The 12,507-nt window shown below is 48.3% G+C and overlaps 5 non-coding genes across 5 annotated transcripts; 4 read left to right on the plus strand and 1 right to left on the minus strand.

Moving 5' to 3' along the window:
- Positions 1 to 206: 206 nt before the first annotated feature.
- TRNAK-CUU lies at positions 207 to 279 on the plus strand. The gene has a single exon. It is a non-coding gene; the product is annotated as a tRNA-Lys (tRNA).
- A 652-nt stretch (positions 280 to 931) lies between these two features.
- TRNAE-UUC lies at positions 932 to 1,003 on the plus strand. Its single transcript has one exon. It is a non-coding gene; the product is annotated as a tRNA-Glu (tRNA).
- Positions 1,004 to 4,913: 3,910 nt separating this feature from the next.
- Positions 4,914 to 5,022, plus strand: TRNAL-CAA. The gene is made up of 2 exons: positions 4,914 to 4,951; positions 4,977 to 5,022. It is a non-coding gene; the product is annotated as a tRNA-Leu (tRNA).
- A 2,478-nt stretch (positions 5,023 to 7,500) lies between these two features.
- Positions 7,501 to 7,689, plus strand: LOC123359749. The gene has a single exon (XR_006575916.1). It is a non-coding gene; the product is annotated as a U2 spliceosomal RNA (small nuclear RNA).
- A 4,358-nt stretch (positions 7,690 to 12,047) lies between these two features.
- Positions 12,048 to 12,211, minus strand: LOC123359748. Its single transcript, XR_006575915.1, has one exon. It is a non-coding gene; the product is annotated as a U1 spliceosomal RNA (small nuclear RNA).
- Between the last annotated feature and the right edge of the window lie 296 nt (positions 12,212 to 12,507).

Below are 12,507 nucleotides of genomic sequence, written 5' to 3' on the forward strand. Positions count from 1 at the left end.
TTTCTCTGAGCAGCTGCTAGATGAACCCCACTTCTCTGGTCTAGACACCAGCATCTAACTAGCCTTGGAACGGGCCCTGTTTGCTAGCTGGAGAGCAAAGGAACCAGGAAAGAAGGCAAATGTCAGGAAACGAATCTCAGCACGCAAAGAAACTTCCTTCGCTCTTCTTGTGCACTGTCTGTGCCTTTGCTACCCCTTGAGGCCTAGCCCGACTAGCTCAGTCGGTAGAGCATGACACTCTTAATCTCCGGGTCGTGGGTTCGAGCCCCACGTTGGGCGTTTGATCTTGCACTCTTCGACATCACTCTCTCCCTTAGAGTCTCAGAGCATAACAGAATCCACTCTTTGTCCTCTCAACCAGCTGAGGCAGTCTCGGACCTTTAGTACATCATGAAGACAAGACACATTGACAATTCCATGGTCCTAAGAGAGTTGAGTCTCTTCTAGCCCAGGCAAGAGAGGGGAAAAAAAACCTTTCAGAAGCTGATTGCCCCCCACCCCCTGAGCAGCCATCTAGAGATTCTCTACTTATTTCTATATCTTTGCCAGCGCTCAGTAGTTGAGATAACTGCTTCTTTCTCAAATCCTCCACCAGCCCTCTTCATTCGGATGGAGATTGCTTAAGGCTGATGATTCCAACCACATCTTATTCATCCCTTGTACATTTCTGTAAGCCCATGGAGAGTAAAACAAGATAGCAATAAAACTGTTTTTTAAAAAAAAAAAGACATGGCCTCAATGTATAACAATACTGGAAATTGTTTTAATATGTTTTCTGTTTCTTTTTCATATCAGTGCTAAAAATAGGAAGGGAACCGTAAGGAAACGAAGAGCTCAGAGCTTGTGTTAACCCTCTTTGAAGACGAACGAATGGCCTCAGTTGGACAGAAAGTAGGCCTAGAAAGTCAAGCCCAACCCCCAAAATGCAATCTCCCTGGTGGTCTAGTGGTTAGGATTTGGCGCTTTCACCGCCATGGCCCGGGTTCGTTTCCCGGTCAGGGAGTTACTCTCTTCAAGAAAAGTCTACTTTTCCTTCCTCGCTTGGAGTTCAACTGGAAGAATGCAACTTCCTGGCCTCCTTCAGAATGCTTGGAAACTCTTTGGAGGCCATGGGGAAAGCAAAGCTTCCAATTACTACAATATGGCTATCTGCCCCTTAAAGCCCAGCCTCTGCACCCTTTTACACAAATACACTTACTTGTGCAAACAATTTAATTTTTCCTTCTTACCTAGCCTAACCTAAATTAGAACAACATTGCACTTTGACCCAAGATCTTTTTTTTTTCTTTTCACTTTTCTTGGTGAAACCAAACCAAACCAAACAATCATTTTGGGTCCACCAAAATATTTCACTAAATATAATATTCATCCAAAAACCTTTCACCCAGCGCTATATACAAGTCTTTGGAAGTAACCACCCCGGAGAAAGATCATTAAGCTTTTCCATTCCTAAGATCTAGCCGCTGAAGGCTTCTGAGCATGGGCTATGGGCCTTTCACCTCTAGGCCAGTGGTTACCCTCTTGCTCAGGTGGCTACTGATGAAAGGCAACGTGGTTTAGTGGCAGATCCATTTCAGCCTCCCTCTTCCAATGTCTACAGGAGGGTGTTTGTTTCGTATTGCATCTAAGAATCAAATCAATTCTCTTGAAACCTCAACCTGGAATCAAGGTGATTGTAGGTCAAGGAAGGAAGGTTTTGTTCATCCTGTTCTAGTAAATGCTCAAAGTTGCGATGGTTCTTGGAGCTTCCAGACACATTGGCCAGAATTTTCAGAAGGTCTCACACCCACCGCTAGGGCCAGATTTGCAGAAGAACTAGGCTCCCAGTTAGGCACTAAAATCTTTAGCCAGATTGTCAAAAAGGCTTAACCTATTTTTCCAAAAGATGAGTTATTTTGGAAAAAAGCTTGTAAAGATTGTGGGTGCTGGTTACTTGTCTATGTGGCCCACACTGCTGGAGTTGGAGGTTCACCATTGTTTTCTCAGAATGCGGTGTCCGTAGTCTGCCTCAGTTCTGGTGTCCATCTTTTATTCTCCTAATAAATCAGCAGGGAGACTAAAACAACATCAGACTCACAGGGCTCCCGGAAACCTGCCAATTTGGCTCACGGTGAAGGTGTATACAAATCATCTGTGCTGCAGAAGGGCTCTGGGAGTTGAAAGAGTTGTGAATTTAACCCTCTAGGTTTCGGGCCTAATCTGAAACTGTTTCAAAACCAATTCCTTAAATAGACCATAGTTTGAAGCATCAGCAATAGGCATCTTACTGAATATATCCAGAGCTTTCCCAGCCAATTTGGCAACCAAAGTTGTCATCTTCCCTTTCCCGAATAAGCACTTTGTCTGTCCTCCGGGCAACACGCTTAAAAATCACTACCAGTGTCTCAAAGCAATCAGCTGTGCACATATCCTGCTCGACTACGCCACTGTGATGGGTTCGGTCACAGAGATCCCCTTGGGACTGAAATTACTTCCGAGCCCGTTTTCCCTGCCAGCTTGGGACTCCAGAACCCTGCCTTGTTGAGCCAGACACCCTAGCCTGCTGCAACACAGACCCAGGCTCTGGGCCACACCCCCAAAGCTGCAGACTTTAACTCAAAAGAGCTCAGCACCTGTCTCCAGCACCCAGCTCCCAGTGGGATCCAAAACCCCAAATAAATCCCTTGTACTCTCTATAAAGCTTATACACGGTAACTTCCTAAATTCTTCACCCTCTAGGTCACTGATAGAGAGAGATGCACAGCTGTTTGCTCCCCCAGGGATTAATCACTTCCTCTGGGTTTATTAATAAACAAAAGTCATTTTTATTAAGGTTAAAAAGTAGGAGTTAAGTGATTTCAAGTAATAACAGACAGAACAAAGGAAGTCACCAAGCAAACTAAAACAAAACACGCAAGCCTAAGCCTAATACATTAAGAAACTGATTCCAGGGAATAGCTCACCCTCAGAGGTGTTCCAATCAGCTTCTTTCACAGACTAGACTCCTGCCTAGTCTGGGCCCAATCCTTTCCCCTGCTTCGGTCTTTGTTACTTCCAGCAGACATCTTAGGTTTTCTCATGACTGGCAGCCCCTTTGTCCTGCTTCACCCCCTTTTATAGCTTTGGCATAAGGCGGGAATCTTTTGTCTCTCCGGGTCCTCACCCTTCCTTCTAAACGGAAAAATACCAGATTTAAGATGGATTCCACTATCGTGGTCTCTGTAAGACCCCTAGTTTCCATTCTTCCTGGGTTGGCCCACATGTACACAGGAAGGTTTGCAGGTCAATAAACCATTTACAACCAATTGTCAATGGGAGCCGTCAAGGTTTTAAACAGCCATTAGTGGCCCACGCTTTGCACAATTACAATAGGACATCAGAGTTAGACTTCATATTTCCAGCTTCAGAGACAAGAATGAGATATGCATACAAATAGGAGGCATATATTCAGTAGGTTAGAACCTTTGTTATGATACCTTACAAGAGACCTTTTGCATCAAGCATATTCCACTTACATCATACTCACACTTATAAACATCTTTTCATAAAACGTATGGAGTGCAACGTCACCGGGTGCCCTACCTACCCTGCTTTCGCTGCTTCCTGATGGCACAGAATTGACAACAAAAGAGCCAGGCTAGGAGGCTTCTAAAACCAAGAGAGCTGTTCTATCGCATCCACATCCTCTCAGGAGGTGTCAAACCCCCTCTCTCCGTTTCCATCCCCCAAATCCTATCAGCTCAATGAGTTTTGTCCCTGGAAGAGCCTCGAGGGAGGCAGAAGAAGCGGAGAGGATTGCGTTGGGGGTAAATAAAACAGAGACGAGTTGTTCCTCTTGGGATTTTGGTGTGTTTCCCTGGTGATCCTGACGGAGGAACGGGAAGCATAATTCCATTTTTTTCAATGCCTCGGATTGGGTTCAGCTGGTGAACTCTCTGCTCTTGTTCTCACAGGGGAATGGAGACTGGACCGGTTTCCCAATTTGGACAGAAAGTGGCTTGCCAAAGCCGAGGAGAGCCTGCTTCCTGCCTGCACCGAGTTGACAAACTGGGGAAGCCAAAGCTGAGAGACCCTGTAGATGAAGTCAGAATGCTATCCACTCACATGGAGGGGGAGCACAAGCCCTCCCTGGGTTTCTCTGCCCAAATTATAATCAGTTGAGTGATTTTCCTGGACGAGCCTCTAGGTAGGCAGAAGAAGAAGTGAAGAGGGTTGTGATGGGGTAAATGAAAGCCGAGGACTCTTCCTCTTGAGATGTCTTTGTCTTGCTCTTGTGATTCTGATGGATGAACCTAAAGCGTCATTTGAGCGTGTTTCAGTGCTTTTCCTTGGGCTCAGGTTGTGATGCTGAGCACAGGGGTTCCTTCACTCTCTCTGCTTGGACCCTCTGTAATGGGGAACGGACCAGCTTTCGAAACAGCCTAGTGGAGCTGAACGAAAACAGCAATAAACATCCAGGTTCACCCTAGATTAATCTTTTTTCCCCAATTTTCTTGGGGAAACAAAACAAAAACATGGTTTTCTTAAGAACTCAACACCCATTCAGGCTCCAAACTCTTTTGCAAGATTTCCAGAAGGGCTCAACACCCTGAGTGCTGAGCTAGTTTGGGAAAAAAACCCAAACAAGGCCGGTACCGATTGTGAGTGCTGGCTGCTTGACTCTGTGGCCCACCGTGCGGGAGTTTGAGGTTCTCATTAAGCTAAGGGTCTCTATTCTGCCTCTGTCCTAGTGTCCATCTAATAAGTGAGGGGGGAGATTAGAACACCTCAGAAGGCACAGGGTTGTAGGAAACCTGAAACTTTAGATGAGGGTGATGGTGTCTAAAAATCAGATGTGATGTAGGTATTGAACGAGAGATGCTGTCTTGGCCTCCTTGAGCGGCTCATACAATATTGAAGAAAAGGAGGGTTGAGAGAGCTGCTTTTGTCCCAGCATCAGGATGGCCGAGTGGTCTAAGGCGCCAGACTCAAGGCTCTGTCTTTCCCACAACTGGGGCTTCTGGTCTCCTGCAGGAGACGTGGGCTCAAATCCCACTCCTGACACAGCCTCTTGATTCCACCTCAAGAGGTGGCCTGGTTTCAATTGCCATTGGAAGAGCCCTTTTTTAGGAGCTTTCTTAGAGTAGCGGCAAGAGAAGTTAGAGGGAATCGCAGCAATAGCCCTGGGAAAAGCCCTGGTCCTCCTCACCTGCCCTTGCCCAGCAGGACGCCTTTTCGGGCCTACACAGCTCCTCACACAACACCCGCCTGGGACCTTGCCCTCACCTACCAGCTCAGCAGCACCTTTTTTCCTCTCAAAACCTCCTCTTGCCACCCTCCCCCTTCCACACTTCACACTCACCTCATCACAAACTCACCCATGGCCCCTTTTGTTTCTCAAGCGCCTCTGGAGGGACGCATCTTCCCAGGCACACAGATCCTTCCCTTCAACGCGCACTGGACGGACATTCGAAACACAGCCCTTTCCAGGAGGGAATGCGCTGCTTTTGGACCCTGGCGCCCAGCAAGAAGTCCTGGGACTCTTTTTCTGACCGATGGACCCCACTGACTTGCCTTTACCAAGCAGAAACTAAGGACCGGCTGATGGCTCTCTTTGCAAACGGACGCCATCAGACTGAGCCACGAGGCGTGCTGCAGGATAGCCCCTCCCCACCAAAAAGCAATGCCGTGACCCGGATTCGAACCGAGGTTGCTGCGGCCAGAGCGCAGAGTACTAACCACTATTCGATCACAGCCAGGTGCTGGGGGTGTAGGCAACAACCCACTGGAAAACGCTCAGCTCTGTGGTCTCGGGGCAGCCACCTACCTCGCCGGCATCACAGGTATTTCTCAAGTCTCCCCATTACAGTCACAGGTCAAATGCTGAGCAAAGGAAAAAAGACAGGAAGCCAATCCCATGCCTGTCCCTTTTTCTGTCTTCCTCCACCCCTGGACCAAGTCCCTCCCCGTTTGTATGGGCCATTGTCCTCATGCCCCTGGCCAGCCTATTTCCCTTTGCATTTTTCCGTGGAGAGGAATGTTTATGAGTTTGTACCCAATTTTTTAAGGCTTTGCTTTGGCAAGGCTGTTGCCTGCTGTGAGAAAAACAGAAGGGGGCTACCTGAACTGGTGTCACTGGCTGAAGCTTTTCTATAGTATATGAAAAAAGCTCAGAGCTCTGAAAATGGTTTTTTTTCTTTAAGATTCTCATGTTAGTGAGATGGTTTCCTAGCTAGCAGGGGACTGTTTTGTGATGTGCATTCTGCTGACTCTTTGGTTTTGTATGTTTTTGGAAGGAACGGTGGAGGAGAGTATCACGGTTGAAGAGCAGCAAAGAAATGCGTTGTTGTTTGTGTTAACGTTTGGTTTGTCCTAAGAGTGTCTGGTTTGGAGTCATTTGTAACTCTTTGGTTAGTTATTGGTAACGGCTTCTTATTGGGCCCCTGAGTTGAAAAGCTGCTCTTGCAGATTTTAGTTTGTCATTGTTGGAAGGTCAGTTCAAGAGCTGCTTTCTTAGTCTAGTCCGTGAGGGTTCTTCCGCCGCCCTCCTTAATATACCGGTACCTTCCAGAAGGTGATTGCATGGTTTCCCTCTTCTTCCCACCGAAGAGAAATTGTCCATCCCTTTCCTGTTGGGAAAACACCAGTGTTTTAACTTAGGAAATGGTCAACGTTTTGCCCAGACGAGGGCTAGTTCATAGGAGCAGAAGAAGAGGAAGGTTGTTGCCCTTTGAGTCAGATTCCTAGCGTTTCAGGCCAGAAGGAACCATCCGATCACCTCAGAGGGACTAAGGGGCACCAATGCCCCAAATGGCGAGGAATTGCTTTGATCCAATTGACTGTCTGTTTGAGCTAGGTCTGTGGGAAGGAGCAGAAAAGAGCCTCGGGGCTGCGGAATAGCGCTTGCATAGGCTTTCTTTGCCCTGTTTTGCTGTAAGAGTTAACAGTGAGAGATTGGTAGTCCAGGTCAGTGGGTGGCTTTATGGAAATTAGGAGTATAGAGGGGAAACTAGGGAGAGGAAGGCGTCTGCAAGACTTGTCTGTCTTTGAACAGAATTGTGTGTTAAGGGTTCTTGCTTCGAAGTCTTCCACTGGAGTCATTTCGGGGAAGTGATTCTCAGGTAGAGTTCCCGAGTTGTGGTGTTTGTTTCGTGTCTGGGAGCTCGTCCTGGTGAGGTCGAAATGGGTGGGCGCAGGGGTGTGCATGCGTGGCAGAGTGTGAGCATTGTTTCTTGGCTCCTTGGTGCTCAGATCAAAGTGTAGTAGAAGGTCACTTTATTGCCATTACCCAGTCCGCTCATTTATTCGTGCCCACGATTACCTATAACCTGTTTGTATGAGTGATGTACCCTCACTGTTTGCTGCCTGTACCTTGAACTCACCCACGGTATAGCCCGCATTGGGGACATGACAGACTGTGTATATGTATATGCCGTCCAATACCCAAACGCTAATATTCCCCTACAACCTGTATGTTACCCCCAATGACACAATAACTGATGCTTCAAACACTTTGTATTGTTTATTTTTAAATATCCTCTAATAAATTTTCAAATATTCTCTAATAAACTTTAAATCTGTTCTTATCAGTTTAATCTCTGATATGTCCTTGATGTGAGGGCTGTATATTAGCTTAATTTTTGAAGCAGGGGTGGTTAGAACTGAAGCTTGCTTTGTCTGCCCCATGCATCGACCTGGTATTGCAGTGCTTCCAGGAACGGTGTATCTCCTTTAGGGGAGAACCTTCTGGTTAGAAAAGCAGAAAAGAGTTGAACTGTGACACTTTCTTTAATGCAGATGTTTTTTTGAAGTAGCAGAAAAATCTGGGTGTTTTTCTTTCTTTACAGTTTCTTGGAAGTGTTTTTTGAGACTATAGATGTAAGAGGTTCTTCTTTGTCTTGCTAGAGAATTATTTAAGAAGCTGGACTCCTTCTTTCTGCTGTGAGTCTTTTCAACAGTATGAGGGACAAATGCTTTCCAGATTCTGGGTCTGTTGGGGAGATGGGGTTTTTTGGTTTGTTTTTGTTTGTTTTTTGGGGGGTGGTTTGGGGTGGGGCGGTTGGTAATATTCGAGGTCATGTGTATATCCACAACTGCATGAGTTACATAGACTTCTCCCCACCCGGCCTACGTTCTATGTATCTTGGTTCGTAAGATCAAGACAAGGCACTAGGTGTCGTGCTGCACCCGGCACACAGGGCCCCCAATCCTGATTTTTTCCCCCCAAGCCTACTGTAATCTAAATGCTAAATAATAACCCTTAGCTTCTCATTGTTGCCACCCTCACTATTGGAAAATCCCCAAAATCACGACAGTGGCTTACAAATCAGGAGGATTCTTTTTTTAAAAAATGTAATGTGGGTTCTCTTTCTTTCCCTTCTGGTTTTCTGAACCAGGCAAGCTAGAAACTTACCTTTCTAGTATGGCCAGAGCCCCAGAGAACAGGAGCCCCCGGCGCCTGGGGCTGGCAGGCAGCGGGGCTCCTCACGGTTGTGTGTTGCACACTTTGATTTCACCCACCAAGTATCAAGTGTGAACTCCTCAGACACTAGAACAGCCTTAACATGGAGTCACAGACAGACCCCTTGGGCACCCTGACTCTATCTTGCCACCCAGGTGTAGTAGAAGCTGCTGTAACATGCAAGCTCTGTATGACCTTTAGGGCTAACCCTAGCCAAACTGCCGGGATCCCTTGCTGATGCTTAGAAGGTGTGCCGGCTCCCTTAAGTCCAAGCAGCATCGGGGCGGGGGGAACAACAGTTTTTTCCTGACAGGGATTTTTATTCCATTCCCCCAGAGCTCAAGCTGATGGGGGCAAGTGTTTGTGCAGGGCTCTGCCTCCTCGGGGGTGTGTGAGGGGGAGCAATCAACCAAGTCTTTTGTCCACGGATGATCCACAGTGGCTTGTCTGATGTCTCAGTCAGGGCCTTCTCTTGTTGGAAAGGAGATGATGCCTCTTCTGGTAAACTAGCATTTCACACTAGGTAATGCTTCTCTCCTGACTGGTGGCGAGGCGGCGGCAAGGGGGTTTACAGCTTTAGTGCCAACGCTTATATATCACCTTACAACATGGGCTACGGCTATTATAGGTGAGAATAATGCATGCAGCAACTCACGAGCTTTTCGTAAACTCTAAACACGTTTTTATAAAGCTAATGCCTGTTTTAACAACACTAACAAACAGGTGAGCAAGACTAGTTTCCAGCCATGAGTTTGTCACTTTTCAGTAAGGCCTAGGGGCCTTGGCATGAGCTGGCACCTGGTCTGCCAGTGTCCGAAGAGGATCTGCCATCTCTTATCCCCAGGTGTCTGTACTGGGAGCAGTACTGTTCAACTTATTCATAAATGATCTGGGGAAAGGGCTAAACAGTGAGGTGGCAAAATTGCTCAAGATAATTAAGTCCCGGGCAGACCGCCAAGAGCCACAAAGAGATCTCACAAAACTGGGTGACGGGACAACCGAATGGCAGATGAACGTCGGTGCTCATAAGTGCAAAGTAATGCACATTGGCAAACATAATCCCAACTATCCCTGTAAAATGATGGGGTCTAAATTAGCTGTTACCACTCGAGAAAGAGATCTGGGAGTCGTCGTGGATAGGTCTTTGAAAACATCCACTCAATGTGCAGCGGAGCGTTGGGACTCATTAAGAAAGGGACAGGTAATAAGACAGAAACTATCATATTGCCTCAATATCAATCCATGGTACGCCCACTTCTTGAACACTGCGTGCTGATGCGGTCGCCCCAATCTCAAAAAAGATATATGGGAATGGAAAAGATTCAGAAACGGACAACAAAGATGATGAGGGGATATGGACCAGCTTCCATCTAAGAAGAGATTCATAAGATTGGGACTTTTCATCTTGGAAAAGAGACGACTAAAGGGGGATACGAGGGAGATCTATAAAACCATGACCGGCGTGGAGCAAGTAAATAAGGAAGAGTTATTTACTCCTTCTCATAACACACGAACTAGGGGTCACCAAATGAAATTAATAGGCAGCAGCTTTAAAACAAACAAAAGGAAGTCTTTCTTCACGCACCACACAGTCAACCTGTGGAACTCTTTGCCAGAGGATGTCGTGAAGGCCAAGACTATAACAGGGTTCAAAAAAGCACTAGATAAATTCATGGAGGATAGGTCCATCTATGGTGCTTTGCCAGCGGTATCCCTAGCTAGGTATCCCTGTTTGCCAGAAGCTGGGCATGGGCGACAGGGGATGGAGCACTTGATGATTCCCTGTTCTGTTCATTCCCTCTGGGGCACCTGGAATTGGCCGCTGTCAGCAGACAGGATACTGGGCTAGGTCTTTAACTTGGACGGGTAGCTGGGAAGACGGTAAATCAGACAGAACCCGTTCAACAAACCTCTTCATTTCCTTGTTATTGCCTGACTCCTTTAATTCATTTCCTTTTCCTTATTTCCCAGCAGACTGACTAGCCACCAGATTTGGGTGCTAGCAGAGGGACCTGACGAGCTCCTTCTTTTCGGCAGCGTTGAACTTGCCAGGGCACAGTCAGATTCTGGATGCTCATCTGAATGTAACGCCTAGCGCTCACCTTTATTTCTGTGTCTTAGCTCTTTTGGGCCATCGATCTTTGGTCTGACCTGTAGGATCCCTGCATTAGGAGAGATGGCTAATTAATGAGCCCATAAACCTTGGAAATCAAATGAAACCTGAAGTCCGTAGAAGACCCTCGAAAGGCCCTTGGGGGGTGGAGTGCGAGCTGAGGAAGCGTTCCCTGAACAGCTTACCTCTCCATTCTCGTTTTCCTGTCCTGAGCGCAAAAGCCAGGAAGCAGCTCCGGGTAAGGAGGGGATACCATATGTGTGCAGTGGTTAGACAGGAAACAGCGAGGAATTGGACTCGTATGGAGTGAAACTGTAAGCATCTTCTGTATGCCTGATGACTGCAGGTTTGAGAGAGTTATGTGGGAAGTGGAGGCTTTCGGTGGGCTTTCAGAGGAAATGGAATGGAAAGGCAGCCGAAAGTGGAATCCCAGGTTTTTAAACAGTCCTCCACTAACACACCAAACAGCTCAGGTCTAGTTACTCATTGAAAATTAGAATAAAGTTACAGCAAGATTTCATCATAAATGAAGTCAAACCCTAAAGATTTCAGAACACAACTGCTATAAGGAGCCACGAGGGAAGCAATACAAAGTCAACCTTGCCTCAGAGAAAGGCAGTTAAACAATTTCTCTTTTTTAAAGCAGCATAATCTCCCCAAACGGAAGGGCACTGTTCCCGGAGAAGGGTCCTGGAGAGGGTTTTCCTCGTTGGTGCCGGCCATCCACCTCCCCGAAAGGCGGGAGCTAGGTCGACGGAAGAATTCTTCCGACCAAGGCGCGGACTGATGTAGCCGCGCCGATTTACGTTCCCCGTGCAGACCAGGCCCGAGGGTCGGTGCGTGCTGAACAGTTAAGTCAAAACAGCTCCGTCCGTCAGAGGTGTGCAAAAGGGAAAACCCGCTCCTGGGTGACGCGGCCACGCCTACCCTAACCCCCAGCGTAGCTAAGGGCATTCGGGGAGGCGGTGGGTGGGCCTCAAGCGACGGAAAGCCCTCCTCCAGCACGGGGTTGTGACAACCTAGTCTCCGTAGCACAGACAGGGTGGCCAGCAAGCAACAAGAACAGACAGCGAAAGCCAAAGCGGCCCCAGGGCAGGGGGTGAGGCTGCCTGTTGGACGAGGGGACCAGGTGGGACAGGCGTTTTGGACAGGCCGTCCTCTCGTCAAAGGCGGAAGAGCCTGAGAAGGAGGGCTGGGCAAGAAACTACAAGCAGGCAAAGAAGCAGAGCAGGCAGGCAGCTCCCCTTAGAGCCAAAGAAGGCACCGGTCCAAGCCCCCCCAAAAGCAGACTAGAGAACAGACCAGGGAAAGCCAAGAACACAGAGAGCCTTATAAGGCCCGAGTAAAGTTTCAGAGCTGAGCTTTGTTTACGAGAAGGAATGACAAAAGTGCAGGGCCTGTGGAAAAGAGCACTCCCAAAGCTACAGAAAAAAACCTGCTTTCCTTAGAGTGTGCTTTGCAGGGCACTAAACCTAAGCAGCCCATTTTTGGTTTTCTGTTGTTCCAACCAATTGCCAGGGGAGAGCGCAAACGCAGTCCCCCACTACCACAAATTATGCAGTTGAGTTTCCCACATTTGGGGAAATCGCAAGGATCAGCCCACCCGCAGTGCAATGGATGAACCTCACCCTAGGAAAACCACCTTCATGATCATGGTATCTCCCCTGCCAGGTAAGTATGAGTTCCTGCTGCCCGGCCGCCGCCCGCCCTCGCTCGCCCCGCACTTATAACACACGGGGCGGACCGACCGCCGGCCTCACCCACACCGGCCCCCACTGCCGACAGCCGCCCTGACGCGTCCCCCGGAGACCGTCCCTTCTCCACGCCGAGCTCCCGGTGCCAAAGTCTGGCCCTGCCTGGCAGCCTGCATCCGCTCCCACAATGCTCTGCTCGCACACAGATCTGCATACCTGCTCCCGCGGCTCCGCCCCTCCGCTCGGGCCCCGCCCCCTGCCCGCCCGGGCCGCCGCTCTTG

Source organism: Mauremys mutica, unplaced genomic scaffold (genome assembly GCF_020497125.1).
Source record: "Mauremys mutica isolate MM-2020 ecotype Southern unplaced genomic scaffold, ASM2049712v1 Super-Scaffold_100186, whole genome shotgun sequence".
NCBI lineage: Eukaryota > Metazoa > Chordata > Testudines > Geoemydidae > Mauremys > Mauremys mutica.